Consider the following 10,610-nt stretch of genomic DNA (forward strand, 5'->3'; position numbering starts at 1 on the left):
AAGAAAGAAAGAGAGAGGGAGAGAGAAGAAAGAAAGAAAGAAAGAACCTTGAAATAAACCTAACCAAGGAAATGAAGGATCCCTACAAGGAAAACTTTAAAACACTCAAGACAGAAATTGCAGAAGACACTATCAAATGGAAAGACATCCCATATTCTTGGATTGGAAGAATCAATATTGTGAAAATGTCAATCTTACCAAATGCAATCTCCACATTTAATGCAATCCCCATCAAAATTCCAATGGCATTTTTCACAGAAATCGAAAAAAAAAATCCTGAAATTCATTTGGAAACACACACACACAAAAAAAAAACTTCAAATGACCAAAACAATCCCGAGTAACAAAAATAAGGCTGGTGGTGTCACCATACCTGATTTTGACCTATATTACAGAGCCAAAATATCAAAACAACATGATACTGGCACAAAAAGACACATAGAGCAATGGAAAATAATAGAGGACCCAGATATAATTCTGGGCAGCTACAGCCAGCTGATCTTCAACAAAAATCTCAAAATTACTTATTGGAAAAAAGACAGCCTCTTCAACAAATGGTGCTAGGAAAACTGGATATATGTAGAAGGATGAAAGTAGATTCTTGTCTCTCTTCATGCACAATAATTAAGTCCAAATGGATCAAAGACTTTATTATCAGACCCAAAACTCTGAAACTGCTAGAGGAAAAAGTAGGGGAATCCCTTCAATATATTGGCATAGGCAAGGTCTTTCTGAATATAACCCCAGTTGTTCAAGAAATCTACTAATCAACCACTGGGACCTCATGAAATTATGAAACTTTTTTTTTCTTTTTTTTTGGTTTTCTGAGGTAGGGTCTCACTCTGGTCCAGGCTGACCTGGAATTAACTCTGTAGTCTCAGGGTGGCCTCGAACTCATGGCGATCCTCCTACCTCTGCCTCCCAAGTGCTGGGATTAAAGGCGCGCGCCACCACGCCCGGCTGAAATTATGAAACTTTTGTACAGCAAAGGACACTGTGAATAGAGCAAACAGACAATTTACAGAATTGGAGAAAACTCTTTGCCAACTATACATCTGACAGAGGATTAATATCCGGGATATACAAAGAACTCAAAACATTAAATAATAAATCAAACAACCCAATTAAAAATGTTCTATGGAACTAAATAGAAAATTCTCAAAAGAAGAAATACAGATGGCCTATAAACATCTAAACAAATATTCTACATCCCTAGCCATCAGGGAAATGCAAATTAAAACTACTTTGAGATTCCATCTCACTCCTTTCAGAATGACTATTATCAAGAAATCAAGTGACAATAAATGCTGGCAAGGATTCAGAAAAAGAGGAACCTTTCTATGCTCCTGGTGGGAATGTAATCCGGTACAGCCATTATGGAAATCAGTGTGGAGGATCCTGAGACAGCTAAAAATAGATTTGTCATATGACCCACCTATAGCACTCCTAAGCCTATAATGTAAGGACTCATTGCACTATCATGTTTATTGTTGCTCTATTCACAATAGCTGGGAAATGGAACCAGCCTAGATGTCCCTCAACTGATGAGTGGATAATGACGATGTGGTACATTTATACAATGGAGTAGTATTCAGCCCTAAAGGAAAATGAAAATATGGAATTTACAGGGAAATGGATGGACCTGGAAAGGATTATACTTAGTGAGGTAACCCAGGCCCAGAAAACCAAGTGTTGCATGTTATACCACATGTGTATCCTAGCTACAAATGTTTGTGAGTTGGAATAAAACTCCGTAGAAGAGGCCAGTAAGCTTGAAAGAGGATTTAATGAAGGGAGGAGAGGACTTAAGGGGATGGCATTGTATATATGTAAGTAGAAGAGCAGATTGCCGGGGGTGGAAAGGCCTAAGTGAGGTCAGGGGAAGAGACAGAGTAAAGGAAGGGTGGGGAAAGGGTTAATCAAAATCTAAGTGGATATGAATAAGTCATAGGGAAACCTCCTTTTTTGGACAATGGCACTAAGCCATAAATTGTTACTAGAAAACTTTCAGTGCCAGGGATGGGATAACTTCCAGTCAGTCATTGGCCAAGGAAGTCCCTGATGCCCCCCAAACATTACAGACCATTGTCAAGGCTCTTGGTTTCACACCAGGAATAGATAGGAAGACCCCATTGCTGAAGACTCCACATGTTTGGGCTGCTGATGTTTGCTTAAATGTACATACTATGCTTACCAAACAGCCCAGTAAGCACTTCTCATAATTTTCATACCCATATATTAATGCTATTCTCATTTGTGGTTAGAGAAGTTTCTTGTTTCAGATGGCAGTGAACTCTAGATGACTCAAAAGGCACCATAATGCTGAGAAGTGACAGAGGAGTGTTCACACTGAAACATCTCTATCACACCCTCCAAGGCTCAGGATCCATTATGGAAGAGGTGGTGGGAAGAATGTAAGAGCCAAAGGAAGGATAGGATTGCTTGCAATGCACTCTTCCAGACACAAAATGGCCTGGATATCCATGACCTTACAGTGCCTGACACTCCCTACAAAAGACCAGTATAATAGGAGGGAAAATGATGACATCAAAATAAAAGAGAACCTTGGTTTCCCACCAGGAATAGATGGTAAGACCCTATTGCTGAAGACTCCATATACTTGGGCTACAAGGCCACTGAGAAATCTCATTGGAACTGAGCTGGTAACCTCCTCCATGTAGACCAGCTGACAGAAAGCTGGAAGAAGCCATTCTGCATGCAGTTCAATGGGAGAAACAGAAATCACCAGTGAAGATACTCATCAGTGGACACTGCAAGCCTTATAATTGGCCAGCCAGGCCAAATGAGCCAACGGGTGCAATAGTGGCACGTCTGTTATGGGGGAAACCAGCTGCCCTCTAATTGGACTGGAGGCCTACTCCATGGGAAGTGAATACATCCCTGATACTGAAAACTTAAAGCAGAGGTAGTCATGAGCCCTAGGGGTGTAACGTCTGCTGTTGTCTGGCCAAATGTATATACTATGCTTATCAAACTGCCCAGTAAGCACTTCTGTTAATATTCACACCCTTATATTAATGCTACTCTCACTTTTGGTTGAGAATCTTCTCTTTTCAGATGGCAGTGACCTTGGGATGACTCAGAAGGTATCATGGTGATGGAAAGAAATGACCGCAGTGCTCAGAACTTCAATATCTGTATCACACCTTCCAAGGCTCAGGGTTTTATGCAGAAGAGGTGGCGGAAAGAATGTAAGAGCCAAAGGAAGGGCAGGACTCCATACAACATGCTCCCTCCAGACACAAAATGGCCTGGATATCCATGGCCTCACAGTGCCTGATACGACCTGCATAAGACCATCATAAGAGGAGGAAAAGATCAAGACATCAAAAGTAAAAGAGAGACTGATTGAGATGGGGAGGGGGTATGATGGAGAGTGGAGTTTCAAAGGGGTAAGTGGGGGGTGGGGAGGGTATCACCATGGGGTATTTTTTATAATCATGGAAGTTATTAATAAAAAAAAAAATTAAAAAAAAACCTTCTAGAATAAATAAAATAAAATAAAAGAGAAAGTGATTGAGAGGGGAAAGGGATATGATGGAGAGTGGAACTGTGAGGGGGAAAGTGGGGGGGAATTACCATGGTTATTATCTATAATTATGGAAGCTGTCAATAATAAAAAAAAATTGAGCTGGAGAGATGGCTTAGCTATTAAGGCGCTTGTCTGCAAAGCCAAAGGACCCAGGTTCAATTCTCCAGGACCCATGTCAGCCAGCTGCACAAGGGGGCACACACATCTGGAGTTTGTTTGCAGTGGCTGGAAGCCCTGGCACACCCACTTTCCCTCACTCCCTGCATATTTCTGTATCTCTCAAATAAATAAATAAAAATAAAATATTTTAAAAAATAAACTTTGTAACAACAAAAAAGAGTAAGACATACTCAAGTGTGTGTATTGGTGTCTGAAGGAAGAGTGACATTCAAGTGTTCAAGTGTCCTGGTGATGATTGTATATTTTCTAGAAGTCTTTTGGAATTTCATTCTTCAAATGGCTCCTAAGAGACCACCTTTTCTCTTTCTCTTCTTTTTCTCTCTATTTATGTTTGGCATTTTGACAATTGAGACTATAAGGTGGCTCCAGAGGTGCCACAGTCTGATAAGATTAAATCAGGAGTCATGGGGTTTGCACAGGAATGAGGGCATGATTTTTACTGTAAATGAGATTTTCACTGAGATTCCTGGAAAATTATAGGTTTACAACTGAGAAAAGGAGAAAATCCTTAAGCAGTTGTTAATTGTGCTAGAGTTCCTACTTCTCTGTTGGTGAGGGCCTTCATCTAGACTCCTTGGTGAGGGGTTCCTTTCCCTACTCATGTCCCCCAAAATTTGCCTGTCTTTCTATACCACCTCAATACCACTGGACAAAGAATTTGCAAAACTCCAATGAGAGACTGATGGGCTCATAAAACTGCTAAGCCAAGATCAAGCAGGACAAGAATTAATTACATGAGTTGCAGATGTAGCTCAGTATCAGAGCGTTTGTGTGTAACATACACAAGACCTTGATTTGCTGCCAGCAGTCATACCTAAAAATGAGCAATGTGGAACAGAATGAATGAGGGAGGACTACTATGGGTTTTGTTTAGAATATGGCTACAAGCTGGGTATGGTGGTGCACGCCTTTAATCCCAGCACTCCAGAGGCAAAAGTACAAGGATCACCATGAGTTTGAGGCCACCCTGAGACTACATAGTGAATTCCAGGCCAGTTTGGGTTAGAGGGAGAACCTACCTCAAAAAACAAACAAACAAACAAACAAAATATGGTTGCTAAATTTAAAGAAATTCCTATTTTTATTTTTCTTTCTTGTTTTTTTTTTTGGGGGGGGAAGGTTAAGGAAGGGTTTCACTCTAGCCCAGGCTGACCTGGAATTCACTATGCAGTCTCAGGGTGGCCTCAAACTCACAGTTATATTCCTACCTCTGCCTCCCAAGTGCTAGGATTAAAGGCTTGCACCACCATGCCTGGCTAAATTTGAAGAAATTCTTTACCTTTCCTCTTCTATTGCCTATGTTCATAGTAAGTAGATTATACTTGTGTAAACAAAAATGAACATATCGGCTTTTTGCCTGATCCATCCAAAATTTAGAAACTCTTATTAAGTGTTCTTATTTACGTGGCAATATAATAACTTGCATAGATTCAATAAAGCTCTATCCTAGCAGGGCTTGTTTGGGGTGATGTAAATGTTTTATAAACAGTGGTGATCTTTGAACAATATGAATGTACTGAATGCACTGACTTGTATACTTAAAGATGGTGAAAATGGCACATTTTATGTTTTTTTTTCACTTTTTTTTTTAAACAAAAGCATCTGTGAAACTTGGGAGAATGGGAAGACCTAACAAAAGGAGATGATGTCTGGTATTAAAAGTCCAAAATGTCCCCCTTGACTTTGTTTTCTGAAGTATGAAATTCAAAAAAGCTTGGGGTTGGGGGTGGGTTGCTGAAAAGATAGCTCAGGCACTTGTTTGGAAAGCCTGCTGGTCAAGGTTTGATATCCCAGTACCCATGTAAAGCCAGATGCACAAATGGCACATTTATATAGAATTCATTTGCAATAGCAATTGGGGTTTCCTATTTATCTCTCTCTCTCTCGCTCTCTCCCTCTCTCTCAAAAATAAAAATATTTTAAAGCCGGACATGGTGGTGCACGCCTTTAATCCCAGCACTCGGGATGCAGAGGTAGGTGGATCACCGTGAGTTCAAGGCCACCCTGAGACTCTATAGTGAGTTCCAGGTCAGCCTGGGCCAGAAGTGAGATCCTACTTCAAACCCCCCCCCCAAAAAAAAATGTAAAAAAAGATCTATCCTAGTAACAAAACATAATTGGAAACATAAGTTCTAAAAACAAGATTTTGACTGGAATGTAACATTAAAGGTATGCATAGATTCAGGTATGGGCAGACAGCTTTAAGGAACTAATGTTAACTTTATGGACCAATTACTAACAAAGTCATCTTGAGAAAACTGCCCTAGTACCTGGTTCATGGATTTATAGGTGAGTAACAAGATCACTTCCTGGCATACCTAGAAACCTTAGCAGAGTTTGGGTAGCTTAAGAAGAAAGAGGGCCGGAGAGATGGCTCAGCAGTTAAAGAGCTTGGCCATAAAGCTTAGTAACCCTAGTTCAATTCCCTAGTACCCATGTAAAGCCATGTGCACAGTGGCACATGCGTTTAGAGTTCGTTTGCCATGGCTGGAGGCCAGGTGTGCCCACTTTTTCTCTCTCTCTCTCTCTCTCTCCCTCTCTCTCTGTGTGTGTGTATGCAAACACACCAGGCAGAAGAAGAAATAATTGGGCTGGAGAGATGGCTCAGTAGTTAAAGGCACTTACTTGCAAAGAATTCTGTTTGATTCCCTAGTACCCACATTAAGCCACAAAGCGGTGCATGTGTCTGGCCTGGAGTTCATTTTCAGCGGTAAGAGGTCCTAAAATACCCATAGTGTCTATCTCTCTTTCTCTTTCTTTCTCCTTATCTCCCTCCCCTCTGTCTAATAAATAAATTATATTTTCAAGGAAGAAGAAAGCATTAGAGAATTGACACAAATCTAGAGGTACTACAGGTGAAATCTGGTGGCAAGTGCTTGATTAGACTGCCTAACTTCCATAATGCTTGAAAAATTGTAATCTGAGAGATTAGAAAAATGGTTTAACAGTTAAGGAACTTGCCTACAAAGTCTAATGACCCAAGATCAATTCCCCAGAACCCACGTAAAGCCAGATGCACAAAGTGGTGTATGCATCTGAAGTTTATTTGTACTGGCTGGAGGCCCTAGAATGCCCAGTCTCGCTATCTCGCTCTGCTTGCAAATAAATAAAATAAAATATCCAGCCTAGGGCTGGAGAGATGGCTCAGCAGTTAAGGCACTTGCCTTCAGAGCCTAATGTCCCAAGTTCAATTCCCCAGTACCCACATAAGGCCAGATGACAAAAGTGGTGCATGCATCTGGAGTTCGTTTGCAGTGACTGGAGGGACTGGCATGCCCATTCTCTCTCTCTCTCTCTCTTTCTCTGTCAAATAAATAAACTAAAAATTAGAAGAAGAAAAAAAAGCCGGGCGTAGTGGCACACACCTTTAATCCCAAGCACTTAGGAGGCAGAGGTAGGAGGATCGCTGTGAGTTCAAGGCCACTCTGAGACTACATAGTTACTTCCAGGTCAGCCTGGACCAGAGTGAGACCCAACCTCAAAACAACAAAAAAAGAAAACTGTCTAGGAGGCCACGCTGAGAAGACATAGTTTATTCCAGATCAGCCATGGCTAGAGTGAAACTCTACCTCAAATAAAAAAAAAAAAAAGGCTAGGGTTGGAACAATGGTTTAGCAGTTAAGGTAGTTGCCTGCAATGCCAAAGGACCCAGGTTCAATTCCCCAGAACCCACGTAAGCCAGATGCACAAGGTAGCACATGTGTCTGGAATTCATTTGCAGTGGCTGGAAGCCCTGGTACACACACTCTCTCTCTCAAATAAATAAGTAAATTTTTTTTTTAAAAAAGCATGTCATCTGCTCAGCCAGCCAGCTTGAGATGGGGCCACAACAGCTGGAGCCGCCCTCCCCCCCAAAGAAAAACACGCGTGCAGCAGCCACTGCCTCAGTGGGCTAGAGTTGTTCAGGTCTGGTTGGAACATCTCACACTCGTTGAGAAAGAATATTCTTGTGGTTTCTCTAGAAACCAGTAATATTTATTTAAAGAAAGACCTCAGAATGGTAAATTTCTGATGAAGTCACCCACACAGAGTGGAGGGCAGTACAAAATCTTTTTTAGAAATACTTTCAGTTGCCGTATTAAGGGTTCATTTGCAGCAGCTTGGGGGGCTCTGGCATGCCTATTCTCTCTATATATCACTCTCTGCTTACAGATAAATAAAAATATTTTAAATAAATAATTAATTAAAAGTATGTAAGAGAGCTGGGTGTGGCGGTGCACACCTTTAGTCTCAGCACTCCGGAGACAGAGGTAGGAGGATCACCATGAGTTTGAGACCACCATGAGAATACAGAGTGAATTCCAGGTCAGTCTGAGCTAGAGTGAGACCCTACCTCCAAAAAAAAAAAAAAATGTATATAAGAGCCAGATATGGTGGCCCACACCTTTAATCCCAGCACTTGGGAGGCAGAAGTAGGAAAATCACCGTGAGTTCAAGGCCACCCTGAAAGTACATAGTTAATTACAGGTCAGCCCAGTCTAAAGTGATACCCTACCTCAACCCCCCCCAAATATATATAGTTTGTTTGTTTGTTGGTTTCAAGGCAGAGTCTCGCTCTAGCCCAGGCTGACCTGGAATTCACTATGTAGTCTCAGGATGATCTCGGATTCATGGTGATCCTCCTACCTCTGCCTCCCAAATGCTCGAATTAAAGGCATGTGCCACCACGCTGGCCAAAACTATATTTTTAAGCAGGGTCTCCCTCTATTCCAAGATGACCTGGAATTCAGTCTATAGTTCAGACTGGCCTTGAACTCACAGTGATCCTCTTACCTCTGCCTCCCAAGTGATGAAAGTATAGGTGTGTGCCACTGTGTTTGGCTCAAAGCTATTTTTTTTTAAATTTTTTTTATTTATTTATTTGAGAACGACAGACACAGAGAGAAAGACAGATAGAGGGAGAGAGAGAGAATGGGCGCGCCAGGGCTTCCAGCCTCTGCAAACGAACTCCAGACGCGTGCGCCCCCTTGTGCATCTGGCTAACGTGGGACCTGGGGAACCGAGCCTCGAACCGGGGTCCTTAGGCTTCACAGGCAAGCACTTAACCGCTAAGCCATCTCTCCAGCCCCTCAAAGCTATTTTTAATTCAAATCAGTCACATGTCTACAGCTGGGAAAATAAATCTGCAAGAGGTGAGACTTCAATATCACTGTGAGCATGAAGGGATGAGAGCCTCTTCTAAGACAGTGGCAAGATATTGGGGAGGGCCTAGGGGGTGTGTCTCAATTGTACAGTGCTTGCCTAGAACACACAAGGCCCAGGTTCAATCCCCAGCAGTACAAAAAATGTTGGGGAGGATGAAACAGAAATCGAGAAGCAAGGGAAGTGAGCTGGTTTAGGAAGTAAAAGTTATGACTCGAGGGCTGGAGAGATGGCTCAGTGGTTAAGGGGCTTGCCTGCACAGCCTGATGGTCTGGGTTTAATTTTCTAGTACTGACATAGAGTCAGGTACACAAAGTGGCACGTGCATCTGGATAGTTTGCAGTGGCTGGAGGCCCTGGCGGGCCCTTCTCTGTCTGTTTCTCTTCTATCTCTGTTTGCAAATAAATTAAAAAAATATATTTGTTAAAAGGTTGAGCCAGGCCGGACATGGTGACTCAAGCCTTTAATTCCAATACTCGGGAGGCAGAGATAGGAGAGGAGCACTGTGAGTTTGAAGCCACTCTGGGACTACATAGTGAATTCCAGGTCAGCATGGGCTAGAGTGAGACCCTACCTCAAAAAAACAAAAAGAAAGGAAGGAAGGAAGGAAGGAAGGGAGGGAGGAAGGAAGGGAGGGAGGGAGGGAGGGAGGGAGGGAGGGAGGAAGGAAGGAAGGAAGGAAGGAAGGAAGGAAGGAAGGAAGGAAGAAAGGAAGGAAGGAAGGAAGAAAGGAAGAAAGGAAGAAAGGCAGGCATGGTGGCACACAGCATTAATCTCAGCACTTGGGAGGCAGAGGTAGGAGGATTGCTGTAAATTCAAGGTCACCCAGAGACTACATAGTGAATTCCAGGTCAACTTGGGCTAGAGAGATCCTACCTTTAAAAACCAAACAAAGGGGGTTGGAGAGATGGGTTAGCGGTTAAACGCTTGCCTGTGAAGCCTAAGGACCCCGGTTCGTGGCTTGATTCCCCAAAACCCATGTTAGCCAGATGCACAAGGGGGCACACGCATCTGGAGTTCGTTTGCAGTGGCTGGAAGCCCTGGCATGCCCATTCTCTCCCTTTCTCTCTTTGCCTCCTTCTCTCTGTCTGTCTCTCTCAAGTAAATAAATTAATTAAATAATAAAAAAAATAAAGGTTGCCAGGTGTGGTGGTGCATGCTTTTAATCCCAGCACTTGGGAGGCAGAGGTAGGAGGATTGCTGAGAGTTCAAGGCCACCCTGAGACTACATAGTGAATTCCAGGTCAGCCTGAGCTAGAGTGAGACCCTATCTTAAAAAGGGGGGGGGGCTGAAAAGATGGCTTAGCAGTTAAGATGCATGACTGCAAAGCCTAAGGACCCTGGTTCAATTCTCCAGGTCCCATGTAAGCTAGATGTACATGGTGGCACGTGCATCTGGAGTTCTTTTGCAGTGGCTAGAGGCCCTGGTGCACACATTCTCTCTCTCTCTCTCTCTCTCTCTCTCTCTCTCTCTCCCTCTTTCTCTGTCTGTCTGTCACTCTCAAATAAATAAATAAAAATAAACAAAAAAATTTTAACTCCCCCCCCCAAAAAAAATAAAGGGCTGTAGAGGTGGCTTAGTGGTTAAGGCGTTTGTGTGCAAAGCTCAAAGGATCCGGGTATGATTATCCAGGACCCACAAAGCCAGATACACAAGGGAGGGCATGCATCTGGAGTTCGTTTGCAGTGGCTGGAGGCCCTGGCACACCCATTTTCTCTCTCTCTTTCTCCCTGC

This window comes from Jaculus jaculus, chromosome X, assembly GCF_020740685.1.
Source record: "Jaculus jaculus isolate mJacJac1 chromosome X, mJacJac1.mat.Y.cur, whole genome shotgun sequence".
In the NCBI taxonomy this organism is placed as follows: domain Eukaryota; kingdom Metazoa; phylum Chordata; class Mammalia; order Rodentia; family Dipodidae; genus Jaculus; species Jaculus jaculus.